The 17020-nt window shown below is 42.9% G+C and overlaps 1 protein-coding gene across 3 annotated transcripts in view; it reads right to left on the bottom strand.

The window, feature by feature from the left end:
* LOC141805289 (CD276 antigen homolog) overlaps positions 1 to 17020 on the bottom strand; it is a 34658-nt gene that overhangs the window by 8524 nt on the left and 9114 nt on the right. The window contains exons 1-2 of one of the 3 annotated variants that reach the window (XR_012599713.1): positions 1531 to 1705; positions 570 to 905 (exon numbers count right to left, since the gene is read on the bottom strand). The exons of the other annotated variants lie outside the window; for them this stretch is intronic. The gene's annotated coding sequence lies outside the window, so the exon portion shown is untranslated. Of the gene's footprint in view, positions 1 to 569; positions 906 to 1530; positions 1706 to 17020 lie in introns of those variants that run through there. 3 annotated transcript variants of the gene reach the window in all.

Raw genomic sequence — 17020 nt, 5'->3', positions numbered from 1 at the left:
CACACCTGAGATGAGACACAGGAATCATGTGTAACTTCAGGTGGATGCTCTGCTTAAAAACACAACTTTTTTTTTTCTTCTTCTTTTTTAAACTCACCAATAAGTGCATACGGACAGAAAGATAAAGAAAAAAGGAGAAAACAGACAAAACTGTGGCAAATGATCTTGGATAAGAAATAAGTATAAATTGTCAAATTCAAACTGGTTCTTGTAGTTTCTGATTGTTCTTTCATTGATATGTGCTGCGTAAAGATGTTAAACTATTGAGTTGTTTTATTTTATTAATTCTACTTTCTGTAGCCTTTTCTTGGCACCAACAGAGCTGATGAAACCTCACAGTGTTTCCTTTGCTCCTAATTTTAATGACAATGTGTCCCATGAGTTATTATTAAACAGTTTAAACGGGAAGTGTTTAAAACAGAGATATGCAAATAAAGAGAAATAAAAATACATGTAGAATAAGATTTTTTTAAAAAAATCGGTGAAATGTGAAAACCTTGATGGTCCTCACTTGACCAGTCCTCACAGTAAATCTGAAACATCTCCAAGAGTTTGATGAAAGAACTCACCAACAACAAGCTGAACGCTGAACTTGGGGCTGTGCTGAAGATTGGGGAAGATACAGGTGTAGGTCCCACTGTCAGACACCTTGGTCTTTGTGATCTTTATGGAGGTGTTGCTGTTCTTCAGTTCTTCTTGAAAAAATGAGACTCTACCTTTAAACTGTTTATCTTGATCATCAAAGTCTCTGCCAGAGTAAAGGCCAGCATTATACATGAACACCCTCTCCTCCTTTCCCTTCTCCAAGTCTTTCTTCCAGTCAAACAGCGCTGACTCCAGGTTCTTCTTGGAGCTGAGGGAACAGGGTAAAACTACATCACTGTCTTCTGTCACCACCACTGGACCTGAGAGACAAACACACACACATGATTTACACTGTCCTAACTAGACACTGAAGAATTTTAAATTAAAGATTTGAAAGAATAAGGGGGGTGAAACTTCTTCCTCTGGTCCCTCAAGTCCATTAACCTTCAGTCTGACTTTTATTTCATAGTCTTTAAAAGTCATTATAACTCTGTTTGACCCTCACAGATCAGGTCCCAGCAGACATGTCCCCAGTTCTTCTTTCTCATGGTCCATATCAGAGTGATGCTGCAGTTTAGTGTCTGCAGGATGGAGGAGACGCCCCGCACATCCACTCCCTCATCTATCACCAACATCATCACACTGAGCATGTCTGTTAAACAGCTGAAGCTGTCATTTCATGACGTCAGCTGTGTTATGGAGGCTGATGTGTAAATATTGAACAGTGATAATTATAAGGACACATATTACAAACTGTATTAATGCTCCTTCTTTTCAAATGGAGCTAAATGCTAATGCTAATGCTAACAGCTTCAGGTGCTACCATTCTCCCCCCTCCTCTGATAAACTTGGTCCTTTTCTGTTTCCTGACTTCATGTTTGAACATTTCTTCACACATTTCATCTCATAGAATTCAGAGTCACTATGAGCCGTTAGTTTTCTTACCATTTTCATCAGTAAACGTTGATCCAGAGCGAGTCACCAGACAAAGACAGACGAGAGGAAGGAGCTTCATAGTTGTTGATGTCTCCTGAAGATTCACCATCACTCTAACAGCTCTGTGAGGAACACACACTGATACACATCTGACTGAGAGCTGAGCTCAGAGACCACAGAGACATCACATGAATCCCTTAGTAATACTTCCTGAAAACTCCTTTCACAATAAAAGCCACATTTCTACTGAACCAGCTCATGACTGAGAAAAAACTGTGGAAACAAAAAGTTTGTCAGATTACCAGTTGTGAAAAAAAGTCTGATCCTTTATCATACTTGAAATAATATTTTTATCACAGTGTTGAAGAAAGATACTGCAGATTAAAAGTAAAAGTATGTCTGTCTAATCAGCTGTTTGCACCTTAAGCTGTGATAACAGTTCATAAATGATACCACAACATACTACAGATTCATTTTTTAACCATAAAACATGTTTGGGAATAACCTTACAGCAATGTGAGATGGGGCACTAGAGAACTATCAGTCACCAGCAGAACTGTGACCAGACTGGCAGTGATAAGACCAGAAAGAGAAACACAGAAAACACAAACTCCATATGCTAATGCATCACCTCATGTTCTGTAAAAATTACTTAAAACAAAACTAAACATTCTACAATATTTAAGTATCTCTCTTTAAAAATAAAAAGCTGATTTTAATTTTGTGTCAAAGAATTTTTCATCTGACTGTGAAAACGTGTTCATGACATTTACAAATAATTGTATTTTGTGTCTATTAATATTTAACACAACGTCCCATTCCCATTTTATTTATATGGTTTTATGCACAACATAAACTTATTATCTGGAGCTCCATATATACGGTTGCTAGGCGCTACCCGGGTAGCTGCCTGTTGCAGCAGCTCTCTCGTCTTTGTCCGTTTCTTGTGGTTTTTTCGTCTCTTTTTCGTCGTCTTTGTGTCTGGAGTGGATCATCACTTTGTGTGGTTCGTTGTCGGTCACGGACACCAAACTTTTTGTGGCTTCGGCGGTATTTTTTACTACTTTTCTCCTGTGTTTGTCTGGAGATCCTACATGTAACCATGGCTGCATTGTTTACATGCGAAATTAGCTGTTAGCAGCCTGTAGCATGTCAATGCTAACTAGTGTAGGGCTTGCTGATTTCCCTCGAGCTGAGGAGAAGGAGGTGAGGACGACGTGCTGGTTCTCAGATGTGAGCTGGGAGGTGACGACGTGGACCTGTCCTTCTATCCATCGTTGTTGGGAACGTGGGATCTCGCTCCGGGGGATGGATGAGCTAGCTGTGCTAATCCAGCGGCATCGTGCTGTTCACGGACGTGGCTGACGGAGCTGACATCGGACGCCGCGACACATCGGAGGAGCTTCGCCTGCTGTGAGCAGACAGGATCCAGGAGACAGAGACTGAACAGACTGCTGGGGAGGCTCGGTCCTGAACCCTGTGGAGGTGGAGGCTGGCTGGGCTGGAGAGTGGTGGACGAGTGGTGGACGGGATGTCGTCATCTAATTTCTTATGGACATTTTTGCACTTTCTATACTCTTTCTTACTTTTGTTTTCTTAAATGCTGCGGTGACTCCTGAATTTCCCCTCGGGGATAAATAAAGTATTTTCTATTCTATTCTATTCTATTCTATTCTATGAAGGAGAAACAGCTTCAGAACTGTCCTTGGTGCTGAATATGTTCTCCCTACAGCCAACACCAGGGGGAGCTGCAGACCCAACAGACCTCTATTTTCTGCTCTAAAGGCATCAGACATCAAAGCATCACATTCTATAAAGTTACCAAAGGCATTATTTTTCTGTAATCATTATGAATATGTCTTTTTAAAAAGTTCATTTTAACCTTGTGGCAGAGCATTTTTTTAATCTAACTGTAACAATATGAACAAATGGAGCTCTGTAAAGTTCCTAAAGGTGCCAGGGGAACTTTGAGAAGGTAACAATTCTTTAAAGAGGTGAGTTCAGCTTTCAGTGGATGGGGGAGGTCCACTTTAGTGTCTTTATCACAGTTTGAGCACAGACACATGAAGAACAGTCCCAGCACACAGTCTGGCATGTTTCCTGTTTTATTCAAAGGTTTGTACAGAAACCATGAAGCAGTGTGTGAAATGACACTCGTGTGAAATGTCAAATTCTGGATTAACACCTGAACCAAGTAAAAAAGCAACACAGGCTCAGCACAAATCATGTCAATAACACAAGTATGAACAGAGAAAAATCAGTCTCAGTACATTTGACTTTATCTGATAAATATTCACATTTATTTACAGCAGAAAGAAAGTCAGCTGATTTTAAAGTCCATGTCTAAATCAGTTCAGAGCTTTAACAGATAAAAACAGCAGCAGATTCAGGTCATACACTTTAGGTAGAAAAAGCTTCATTATCTCAGTTATTCATTCACATTCATACAAATAAACACACACACACACAGTTTGGGTTTTGGTTTGTTGCTCATGGACACTTATTCAGGGCTCAGAGTGAAGTCCTTCTTCTGCTCAGATCTGAACTCTGTGTTGAAGACAAAACATGACTTAATTTGTTTTCCCTGTCAGTGAAATCTAAGCTCAGGCTCTTAAATGAATGGACAAATGTTTCAGCCTCTTCTGAGCTGAAGGTGCAGACACAAGTCCTCTCTCAGGACTCTCCTGGTTGCTTTAAAGTCACCTGATCCTTCAGGTGTGATCAGTTTCATTTGGTCTGAACTCCTCAGTTTTGAGCTCTGTTATAAACTGAACTCAGTGGAGGTTAAAGTTTAATCCAGTTTCTCTTTAACTGGGTCATTTAGATTGAAATGTCATCCTCTACTGGTCTCTATGTCTTCACAAACACCTGATCACACACAGCCAAGAACACGCCAGAGCAGCTGACGTCACAGGACCCCAGAGTCAGGAGGTGGAGACTGAATCTGCTTTTGAAGAGCTTTGTTCTGCTCTTCAAGCTCTTGGTTCAGCCCCTGAAGATGTTGATTGTTGATCTGTTGGTTCTACAAAAAGTAAAGAAAGTTGAGACTCTGAAGAGGAAATTCAAAGGAATCATTTGAATAAATTGAATTTGCCATTTTGAACTAACCTTTCTGTACCTCCAGAATCCAAACCCAACAATAGCAAGAACAGCGAGAACGGCAAGAAGAAGTCCAAAAAGAATCCATACAACAGGTGGCCTGATTGGATCTGAAAACACAGAGTTTACATGAGTCAGGGTGTGAGTGTGAGTGTGCTGATGAAAGCAGCTCTGGATGAATGTAAGCAGGAACACTGATGTTTGCTCTGATCTGACACTCACTTTGCTCCTGAAGAAGAAGAAGAAGAAGAAGACAAAAAGATTTTTTTGATTTTTAACAAAACACTGTATTCACAATAAAATTCAACAAACAGCTAAATTTCTCAGATTTAGTTTTCCATCATGTACTTCACACAAAATGTTTTTAAAGCCCCACAACAGTAAAAATTCATCCACTTTTCCCATGGCCTTGTGGAATTGAAACTCAAGCCTCAGCCTGGCTTTAATGTTGCACTTCCACAAGGCCACAGGATCTAGCCCTGATCCACCTTGCAGCCTGTCTCTCCGAGTGAGGTAGATAGCCATTTTGGCTTCACCAATTAAAAAGTTTAAAATTCGGCACTTAAATTTATTCTTCCTGTTGTACTCAATGCAACAGACAAAAACAGGGCCAGAGAATACAACATCAAAAAGATTAAAAACTCCAGTTAAAAAGGTAAAAAAAGGATTAAGTCTCCTGCACTCAGTAAAAACATGAAAAACATTCTCAGACAGACCACAAAAAGGACACTTATTTAAAACAGTGGGGTTTATGACTGATAAAAAACTGTTGGTGGCGATCGCACCATGCAAAATCCTCCACTGGAGGTCACCAGTTCTTTTTTTTAATGGAGGCTTATACAAAACTCTCCAGTGAGGTGTTTGTCCCGCCAGTCTGTCTGTCCACACACACAAGGGTCTGTCATTCAGGTTTTCCTTATGGATAACTGTAACACAGATCATGTTTTTGTCTGTACTGTGGAGCGTCATCTTTTTCGCTCCAATGACAGCCAGGAGGGGACCACTGAGGTCAGAGAGGTCGAGGCAGAAGGTAAGATCAGGGAAAGGGTCTGTGGGCTCAGGCTGGACTCGCCCCTCTCCGTACAGCCGAAGGAGGTGCCTCTCTTTTTTCGACAGTTTCTGTATCCAGAGCTCCAGGCTCCTCTTAATCAGTCTGGCGGAGCACATCCTTATCATAGTACCCACAGCCTCCACGTCCAAAAGATCTAGTCCTGCAGCATCCACCAGCTGTTTCAAAGTTACCGTCTGGGAGCCAGTCAGTGCCCCCATCAGTCCTGGAAGAGAACTGCAACACACATCCAGTCTGGCACCATGAATTCAAGGCTCCATCAACAACCAGTGCAGAGAGTCACATTTCTCATTTCTTTTAAACTTGAACAGGGTGCATGATTTAAAAACACCCTGATAAAATTTTGGTAACCCATTTAACTTTAAAAAATTAAGATCAGTTAAAAACAGCGCAGCATCCAGCCCCAGGTTACTCACACGCCTGAAGATGCAGCTGGCCACATCCCTCCACACTAAGTCTGGAGGTCCTGTGAGGTACCTCTGGACGAACTGTATTCTAAAAGTGGCTGTTCGACTGGCCAGGTGGACAAGGCCCTGGCCCCCCTCCTCTCTGGATAAAAACAGCACAGATTGTGGCACCCAATGAAACCCATCCCAAAAGAAATTCACAATTTTACTCTGGATTTGAGCTAAAAGGCCTGATGGTGGGTCCAAACAGGCCAGCCTGTGCCAGAGCAGTGAGGCCACCAGGTTATTTAAAACCAGCACCCTCCCCCTGTAAGACATCTGTGGGTGAAGCCATTTCCACTTGTTGAGCTTGTTCTCTATTTTTTCAATGATATTGTCCCAGTTTTTTCTCATTATGTTTTCTTGTCCTAAAAAAACACCCAAGTATCTGAAACCATCCCTTTTCCAACGTAAGTGTTGGGGGAGAAGTGGCAGACCTCTGTGCCATTCACCCACTGCAACAGCTTCACATTTTTCCCAATTTACTTTGGCAGCAGAGACTGCAGCGAAGCTTGCTGTGACATGAGCTAAAGTGTCTACGTCCTGCTGGTCTTTAATTAAAACAACAACATCATCAGCATAGGCAGACAAAGTAATGTTACTATTAAAACCAGGTAAAAACAGACCTTGAACACTCGAGCGTATTTTCTGGAGAAGGGGTTCCAGGGAGAGTGCATAGAGCATACCCGACAGCGCACAGCCCTGCCGAACACCTCTATGCACCCTAAAAGGGGCACACAAGCTGCCATTTACCTTCAGCACACTCTCAATGTCTTTGTACAGCACCTGGATCTTAGCAATGAGACCAGTGCTGAACCCAAACCTCCTCATTGTCTCCCAAAGGAAGCAGTGCTCAACACGGTCAAATGCCTTTTCTTGATCTAATGCGATCAAGCCAATATTTAAACCCAATGAACTGGAGACTTCCAAAACATCCCGAATTAGGTAGATATTATCTACCATGGACCTGCCGGGTACACAGTACGTCTGATCCCGATGGATGACCTGCTCCATAGCCTCTTTTAGTCGATTGGCTATAGCTTTGGAGAGGATCTTATAATCAGTGCAGAGGAGGGACACTGGGCGCCAGTTTTTTATCTCCTGTAGATTTCCCTTTTTTGGCAGGAGGGTGATGATGGCTCTCCTGCATGAGAGAGGCAGAGAACCAGCAGCCATACATTCATTAAAAACATCCAATAAGTCATTGGCAAAGATGTCCCAGTAGGCTTTATAAAACTCTACAGTCAGGCCATCGATGCCTGGGGCTTTGCAGCTCTGCATGCTCTGCAGGGCCACGTGCAGTTCCTGCACAGACAGAGGGCTCTCCAGCTTTGAGTTGGTCTCCTCAGAGACCTGAGGCAGTCCATTGCAGAACTCCTCCATGAGCTCCTCGTTCTCCTTGTACTCACTGGTATACAGAGCAGAGTAAAAACCCAGCGCTCTCTGCCTGATCTGGCCTGGCTCGCTCAGTTCCTGCCCTGTGTCCGACCGCAGTGAGTGGATCGCCTTCCTCTGACTGTTCTTCCTCTCCAAGCTGAAAAAGAAGCTAGAGGGAGCATCCATCTCCGTGATGGTCTGGACTCGGGACCTGACAAGTGCACCTTGTACTCTGGTGTCCAGCAGGTTGGCTAAAGCCATCTTTTTAGACTTGAGAATTTCAACATATCCTCGATTTCCTGTGGACTCACTCAACTGCTCTAGTTCCACTACATCAGTCTCCAGATCTCTGATCGATCTGGTGATGTCCTGTGTAACATTGAGAGTGTGCTGTTGACATAATAATTTAATCTGGAGCTTTCCGTGGTCCCACCACTGTCTTAGACAGGTAAAATCATTTTTCTTCTGCCTAAAGTCAGTCCAAAAATAAATAAGTGCCCCTCTAAAACTATGATCCATGGTTAAAACTGAATTAAAATGCCAGTAGGTGCTTTTAGGTCAAATGTTTTAAATAAAAACATGACATAAGAGCAAAGAGTGATCAGTAAAACCCATTGGTAAAATCTTACATGTTTTAAAAATATTAAAATGATGCTTCAAACAATAGAAACGGTCAATGCGTGCTAATGAAACCCTGTTTCCACTAATGTGGGACCACGTGAACTGCCTGGAGCTTGCGTGCATCCTTCTCCATACATCCACCAGGCCATGGGATGAGACCAGCCGTCTTAACGCCTGCTGGGATGCTGGATGAGGCTCTGTGTGGTTGCGATCTAAAAGCTCATTTTCTGTACAATTAAAATCCCCGCCTAGAAAAACGTAATCAGCTGACCCACAATCCTTTAATTTCTCTGTGACACTTTCAAAGAAATGTTTCCTCTCTGCACCGTTGTTTGGAGAATAAATATTAATAAAAACTACATTAAAATGCTCAAAAACAGCTCGCACTAAAAGGCACCTTCCCTGGATGATGTGTTGCACCTCTGTAGACTTTGGGGTAAAAGCTCTGGAGAACAGAAAGCCCACCCCCGCACTTTGTGTGGTGTGGTGACTTAAAAACACGTCTCCTCTCCATTCTCTGCGCCAGTCCACCTCATTGCTGTCATCACTGTGTGTTTCTTGCAAAAATAAAACATCCACTTTTTTCTGATTAACTGTCTCGTAAACAAATGCTCTCTTTCTTTCCTCTCTGGCCCCGTTCAGGTTTAAAGACCCGATTTTAAAAGAATTCATAGTGGGTGAGAGGTTAAAAACTATACTAATAACAGCCAATAAAAAAACATCAAATTTAAATTTATCATTTAAAAAAAATGTTTAACAAATTTCTTTTCTGACTTTGAACATTATTTTCTTCAGTCTAAATACTTCTTGGTCAGTGAAGCCAGATTCAACTTTTGTCTTAATGTGGTGTCTGGCTGAATGATAAAAAACATTTTTGTCTGGGAAATAATGCTCTAGATTTACACCCTTCATACATTTTGTCTGTTGCAGGAAGTTTTTAAACATCTTGGCTGAGTACACCTGCTCCTGACTGGATAACTGTGTGTGTGTTGGTGAAAAGTCACTGCAATCAGAGATCCAGCCCTCGCTGTCACTGATGTCAGACTGCACCTCCAAACCACTCATCTGTTTACTGGCCTGTTTGCTGGCTTTAGCCGCTGCCACCACATTCTTCCTCTTACTGCGCCTTTTTTGAGGGGCAGCAGAGACCTCACCCTCCATCGGCTCTGTAGCCTCACCTGTCTCGCCTGTTACACTAACCTCACCCTTACCTGAAACTCTTGCCTGACTGCAGCTCACCACCTTACCAATTTTACCCAACTGTTCTTTAGTCACCTCATTTTCCTCTCCTCCCTTTGCTCCACACACCTCCCTCACCTCACCTGCCTCACACACCTTGCCTGTCTCACCTGCCTCTCTCACCTCACTTGCCTCACATGCTTGACCTGTCTCACCTGCTTCTTTCGCCTCACCTGTCTCACCAAACTTACCTGTATCACCTACTTCTCTCACTTTACCTGTCTCACCCACCTTGTTTAACTCACACTCTGTCTCACCCTCCCTCACTGCGCACAGCTCTCTTCTCTGTGCTCATCTCCCTTCACCTGTCTCTCCTATGACACTCTCCCCCTCTCCACTCACATCATCTCCTGCCTGTTTGTCGCTGCCTGGCTCAGAGGCTGCTGCAGCTGACAGCCTCCTGCAGCTCTGCAGCAGGACGCTGCCCCCCGGCACCGGCCTTCCCGGCTGAAGCGGACCAGGTCCCTGCGTGCTCAGGCTGCGCAGCTCCTCTGCCCCAGGTAGAGTCATGCCGGCTCGCTGAGGGCATGCTTTGATCGCATGTCCTTCCTCACCACAACCAAAACATTTCATGTTGGACGATGTAGCAAAAAGCACATAATCAAAATCATCCATTCTCACACGAAACCGAATATTGAACTCCTCATTCCTGTTGTTCAAAATCATAAACAGTTGTCTCCGGTGGGAGACAACATGTTTTAGGAGAGGAGACTTACAGTCTGACAGCACCTTTTTTATAGGGGAAACCACTTTCCCATGCCGTGATAATTCTCTGCACAAGAATTCATCACTGATGAACGGGGGATACGTTTGAGAGTGTGATCTTCGTCGCTGGCAGAGTCAGTTGGAGCAACTGGACGAGCAGTCCATTCACAGAAATGCCAGCCTCGACCAGCAAATGAGCCTGCTCAGCCTTCTCCACAAACAAAACCACTGCACCGTTCATCCGAGCAGCAGATTTAACTGCCCCATGCCCGATCACCTCACCAACGGCCAGAGCCACTTCCTCCACGGTGCACGGAGAGCCCGCAGCGACTTTAACGCCGTGCTCCCGTGTCAGCTGAGAGAAGCCTCCACCGCTCACCACCATGACCACGCCGACCTGCCAGTCAACACCTGGCCAGGTAAAAGCACACAAATCCCCCCAAAACTGAAATAAACCCGACAAATAAAGACTCTACAGACAGACGAAACTAAGTGACTGAATTCACAGAAAAAAAGACAGAAAAAGATAGAAAAAACAAAGCTCAAACTTTCCTCGCTCTTCCGCTCTCCTTTCACACTCCTCCCACACGAAGAAGAAGAAGAAGAAGAAGAAGGAGAAAGTTGTTACTCTTGTATCTCTACTCTCCTCAGCTCCTCCTCCTGCACCTCCACCTGTGTCTGGACTCATGATGGAGTCCCATCACACAGAGCTTCATCATTTCTCATCCTTCTCTGAACCTGTGAGGTAGATTTAGTTTCCTGATGATGAAGTTGCTCCTTGGTGAAATATTAACCTGGGTTTGTGTTTCTGATCAGGAAGACTCAAAGATGACCACAAACTACAGATCGCTGTGAATCTCCTGGAGTCACTGAAACTCTTCATCTTTCCTCTGTGAATCCACAAAGTTCAGTCTGAGTCAGAGTGAAGCTAAACTTTGACTCAGCCTGAAAACAAACCCTCCATCTGTCTTCATCCAGGAAGATCTCTCCATCAGAAACAGGCTGCTGGAGAAACTGAACCAGATCTGAACAAGACCTGAGAAAATGATGGGCTCATCACAGAAGGATCTACTGACTGGTTCATGACACGTTGGAGGGGCGGGACCCAAACACCAAAACCTGCTCATAGCTCCACCCCTGACAAGCCTCTGTCCAATCAGAGTGGAGCAGGTTTGTGGAGCAGGGAGCCTTAAAGCGACAGCAGCTAAAGAGCAGAGTCTCAGACAGAGGCTGAAATGAGGGTTTGTAAAACACCAGGGCCTGAAACCACAAAGCTTCTCAGAGTCCTCTCAGAGAGATCCTAACTCAGCCTGAAAACTCCTGACAAGAAATCTTATCTTCAGAGTGATTCAGGAAGTTTCTGAGAGCAGCTCTGAGCAAAGAGGAGACAGAAACTTTGATCTTAGTGAGGAGGTGTGGTTGATCCTGTTGCAAGGTATGACACATAGTGCGTCCCAAATCGCATAGTTCCATACTCAAATAATCAAAATTTTGAGTATACTGCGTAAAAATGAAAAGCAGTATGCATAGTATGCGAAAAATGAGTATGCAAAAGTACCAGGATGATGTACTCAAATCGGCCCGGATTTTGAGTATGCAGCTATGGACACTTAACGCACTCATTTCATCCTCTGGCAGCATGTATAAATGTAAGTTATTGATGTTGTTTTTTACACGTGTTGTTTCCACCAAGCACCATCAGCTGTTGACGTTGTGTATGTGGTGTAACTTGTTTTTGTTTGTTTTGTTCTGCGAATGATAGGCTATGCCAGTGTTTCTCAAATCTGGTCCTGGGGACCCCCTGCCCTGTATGTTTTTTATGTTCCCGACTCCAACACACCTGATTCAAATGATCAGCTCGTCATCAAGCTCTGCTCGAGCCTGATAACGAGCCATTCATTTGAATCAGGTGTGCTGGAGTGGGGTAACATCTAAAACATGCAGGGCAGGGGGTCCCCAGGACCAGGATTGAGAAACACTGGGCTATGCTAATGCTAGTTGAGCTAACAGCTATCTCAAATGCCAAAGCTCATTGGGCTAACAGTTACCGGGGCCCTAGCATTACCCGGTGAACCAGGTAAATATAATAACAAGCGGGTTAGACCCTGCACAATGAATACATGACCAGAAGCACCACTCAGACATTTAATTTGTGGATGTATTTTAACTCTCTTAGCTTTCTTGGTAGCTTCAGTCAGCTGCACCGACCCCCATTAATAAACTCTACACCACTGATCGTGTTATTAGCTGTGTTTAATATACTACTGAAAAGGCTTTGAAAATTCGCTGGCAAATAGTGGCAGTGTTTGGCGGAAACCCGCTGGAATCCGGTCACAATTAGACGTAGAAGAAGAAGAGGTTGACATCATGTCGTCATTTCCGGTAAGTACGGCGCTCGGCAGTGTGCGATTTAAGACAGCACTACACCCTCAAAATTTGCGCACTAAGCCAGTGAGTATATAGTATGCTTAGTACACTCAATTTGAAAATTTTGAGTACACAGTATGGAAGTATGCGATTTGGGACACACTAACAGTCTCCTTAAAGCTGTGATTGGTTGGTACAGATCAGGAAAAAGATGAGGAAAAAAAGCGCTCTGTGCCTCTAGTAATGAATGAACAATAAAATCACCAGTATGAGTGTTCACTTCTTGGCTTCTTAAAGTCCTCCTCTCTCCTCCTCACAGTTTTTCACCTGAGGAGCTCTCTTAAGGCTCAAGTTGCTTTGTGAATAACTTTAATCTTAATGAGAGAAAATTCTTATAAAAATCTTAGAATCTGAGAAATTTTGAGATTTTTCTAAGAATGACGTCACTGAGAGCTACTTTTAGTCTTAGGATGGTTTGTGAATACAGGCCCAGAGAGAGGAAAAATAGAGATTATTTTACTACGGGGGCACCAGAGGGACAGAATTAAGACCAAAAAAGCACAACACACCCTCTGTTTTAAAATGAATAACATTCTCAGATTTAAATCATTTTAATATAAAACAAAATAAAAAGACTACCAGACGATTCAGCAGCTGGATCTGTGAACACAGAGAGTGTTTTTAAGACAGCAGCAGCAGCATTATAAAGGTGAACTGAGCAGTTTGAGATTCAGGCTCAAGATTTTTGGGGATTATAGACAATAATTGGGATGTATCATGGAAATCTACACCACACATTAAAGCTTTGTTTAAGAGAGCTTCAAGCTTCAGATTTAACATGTGAAAATGTCTGACTACTCACAGCTTTAAACACGTTGTCTGACTCTCATCATGAAGGAGAACAGACACAGTGAAGAAGTTCAGACAACACCTAAAACTTTACCCTGAACCTGTGTTGGTAAAGATTTCATTCAATCATTAACTTTTCAGAAAAACATGAAAAAAATCTGCTCTAACAATAAATTAATCTGATATAAAGCATTGGTTGTTGAAGGTGTGGATGGTGTGAGGGCTCACTGTGTGGATGATACACACACTCAGTGCTCCTTCATTAAGCTCACCTGTCTGATCTAACTCACCTGTCCTTCACTCGCTTTGTTTCTGAGGCTGTCACAGAGTTCAGTCTGATTCCTCTCTGAGCTCACAGAGACTGATGGAGCTGTGATGGAGCACATTTTACTCACAGCTGTTTCTAATCAGACAAACTCTTGGACTGTGAACAGGTCTCTGACACTAACACTCTGTTCTTAGTTTCTAAATGTGCTCTGTACTTTGTGAAAGTCTTTATGAAATCAATGATAAAAACCTTCAGAAGGTAAAGTAGATGTGAGAGCACCCTGAGGAGCTGCTGGACCCCAAACATCCTGTTCATCTTGCAGAACAAGCACAGACTGCAGAGCTGGAGAGAGCATGAGCTGCTGATCTCTGTAAACCCCAAAGTTCAAATTACTCCATTGGATTAAGATATGAAAACTTAAACAGAACAAAACTCTCTCATCACTGTGCCAGTGTCAGTCCTGCTCCTGATGCTCTGAGTGTGAGTGAGAGGAGGCGAGCTGCAGGCTTCAATTATCTGTTTTGGTTTTGATGTGGTCAGACTTAAACACCAGCTTCTGAGAAAACACCAAGAACCACGTGACAGAAATATGACGTCTGAGGCGCTCCTGAAGTTTCTCAACATGCAATGCAGGGAACAATGAATGAAGGAGGCTGATGAGACAGGGAGCTTTACTGATATAAAGATAAACTGCACTGTGCTGCTCTTCTGCTCAGAGACCTCACACAGACTTCTGTCAGAGAGTAAATACACACCACGAAACTCTGAAAAACACATTCAGAGCAGCAACATGAAGGAGTTTAATCCAGGAATATTCAGACCTGTGCATTAACTACAGCAGTAGTTTTCTCTGCATCATAACAAAAAAACATATTTAAAATGATCTTATTGTGCAAAATGAAGTTCAGCAGTGTTTCAGTTTCTCAGTAAATAGTTTTTTCTCCTCTGTTCACTGTGATCAGGTCATTTTTTGTGTTTCTGTATCAAACGAGTTCAGTCAGCTGCTCCACAGTTACTCCTCATAGTTAAAGTTAGTGAGAGGAAAAGTTTCAAACTACCTGATCAACTGGAAGGACTTGTTAACATGAACACATTTAATTCAGAGCTGTAGCTACACATTCAAAGATTATTTCTTTTTCATTCTGCAGCAGTTTGGTTTCCAAATCAAGAGTTTCATGGTGAAAAAAAACCAAAGTGACAGAGAGCAAATAGAAAATAAGGAGTTAGACTGGGTGTAACATCAAATAATTCTAATATCTGGGTATAAATGTTCCTATAAACTACATGTATCTGTTGAATGTGCTTTCATAAGGTGGATTTATGCACAGAAACTTCTGAAACACTGAAAACACAGACCTGAGCTACAATCAGATGGAAACACACAGACCAACAGAGTGTGTTCATGTGACCGACCTCAGGTTTGACAGAGAAAAGTCTCTTTGATATTTTCTCTCAGACATTATTTGTTTCCTAAAAAACCAACTTAAAGATAAAGTTGTCAGACTCACCACTTATGAACACGTGAGTTTTAGTCTCAGTCCTGTGGTTGAGCTCCCCAAAGAAAGTGTTTGTTGTTTATATGGATATCTGTTTTTCTAAAACCTGAATTAAATTAAATATTAAAAGTTTGTAAATTGATCATTGTGATTCTCATTTATTCCCCAATTAAACAGAAAGAAGAGAAGACGGACCAATGAATTTTAAAGTTGATGTTAATAGTTTTGTTGTTTGGCACATTATGGCTTTGAGTTTTGTTGATTTTTGTTTATCTTTTATCTCTACATGTACAGAAACATTCTGCACTGACTAGAGTTAAAATTGTGTTACTGCAGGAATGTGTCTCCCTTCACACTGGTTTATTAAACATTTTGGCTCTGACACATCAGGAAAAACTCCTGTCTTTAACAAACATGGATGGGTCTGTAATTAACACGTCCACTTTGCAGGAGACTCAGGACTTAGACTTAACAAAGCCTGATCTGATCTGACTGAGTGTTTCTACAAGATCAGCTGAGCTCAAGTGCAAATTACTCCATTGGATTAAGCTAAAAAAAACGTAAAATTTGTTAGCGAGTTCAATTTACTCAAATGTCTGAGTTTTCAGTGTTGAAAATTATTATTTCTGAGTAGATTAAAATTTGGTTACTGTTAAAGTAAGCACAACTTAAAATCATTAGTTTGGTCTGTATCGGGGCTGCACGGTGGCACAACGGTTAGCACTGCAGCCTCACAGCGAGAAGATCACCGGTCCGATTCCCAGTTTTGCCGATGGGAGTGTGATGTGATGTGGAGTTTGCATTTTCTCTCCGTGCATGCGTGGGTTCTCTACGGGTAAACCGGCTTCCTCCCACAGTCCAAAAACATGCTCATCAGGTTAATTGAACACTCTAAGGCTCAATCCCACACTACCCCTTCACTATCGAGTGTCACTCCAAATGAAGTCGCACTCCCGGCAGTTTAATTGAAGAGGGAAGGTATAAACGTGACTGGTAGAAATGAGAGGCCCTCTTCACTTCACCGGAAAACGGAAAAATCCTTGTCACCGTGTAAAGAAAGACAGAAAGACGCTCCTGGTGTATCGCTGTTATGCTGGGGTGTTATGCTGTTATGTGTGCATTGATGCAGGCTCGCTGTTTAGGGGCTAAATGGTCCACTTCCCCTCCGCACTACGTGGTTTGGGACGGCCCTTAATGTGGCGGACCCTCCATGAGAACGCGCAAACGGAGGGTTAGTGTGTAGGGAGAGTGTGTAGGGGGCGGTTTGGGATTGAGCCTAAATTGTTCCCTAGGTGTGAGTGTGTGCGTAAATGGTTGTCTGTTTCTGTGTCAGCCCGGCGATTGGCTGGCGACCAGTCCAGGGTGTGACCCACCTCTCACCCAATGACAGCTGGGATAGGCTCCAGCCGCCAGCAACCCTGAACAGAATAAGCGGTTCAGAAAATGAATGAATGAATGTGACTGCGTTTTGTAACCATGAGTGAGGAGGGGACGCAGTCAATATGAGACCCTGCTGTATTCCTAGATGTGGGGCAGTGGCACAGGCTGTGCTCCACATGACACTGACTGTTTGTCTCTGTGTCACAGCATGGACAAGCTGTCTGAGCTCCTTTTGTGGCATCGATCTGCTGTCTGTGCTCTACGTGGTGTGGACTGACTGTGTCAAAAATAAATAAATCTTTTTACCCTTAATTTCAAAATTGGCCAAAAAAGCATGATGGTCCAGTCTAACATTTGATTTAATATATTAACCATTAGGCACAAACTGCAAGAGTCAATAGGTAAAAGACCCCATACCAGTCAGTGCCGTGGAGCTCAGACAACCTGTGCTCCTGAAGAACAATATTTCTATGTACAGTAGGGTCTCATATCTACTGCCTTCTCTTCTCACCCACGGTTACTAAAGTTATGAAATTAGAGCTGATTTTTGTTGTAAAGGTGTTTGTAACCATAAGTGAGGGAA

The sequence above is a fragment of the Halichoeres trimaculatus genome, unplaced genomic scaffold (assembly GCF_033239565.1).
Source record: "Halichoeres trimaculatus isolate MK-OKI-2021-1 unplaced genomic scaffold, fHalTri1.1 fHalTri1_scaffold_1, whole genome shotgun sequence".
Lineage (NCBI taxonomy): Eukaryota > Metazoa > Chordata > Actinopteri > Labriformes > Labridae > Halichoeres > Halichoeres trimaculatus.
The sequence above is the reverse complement of the archived record's forward strand: the minus strand, read 5'-3'. Positions and strand labels throughout refer to the sequence as shown.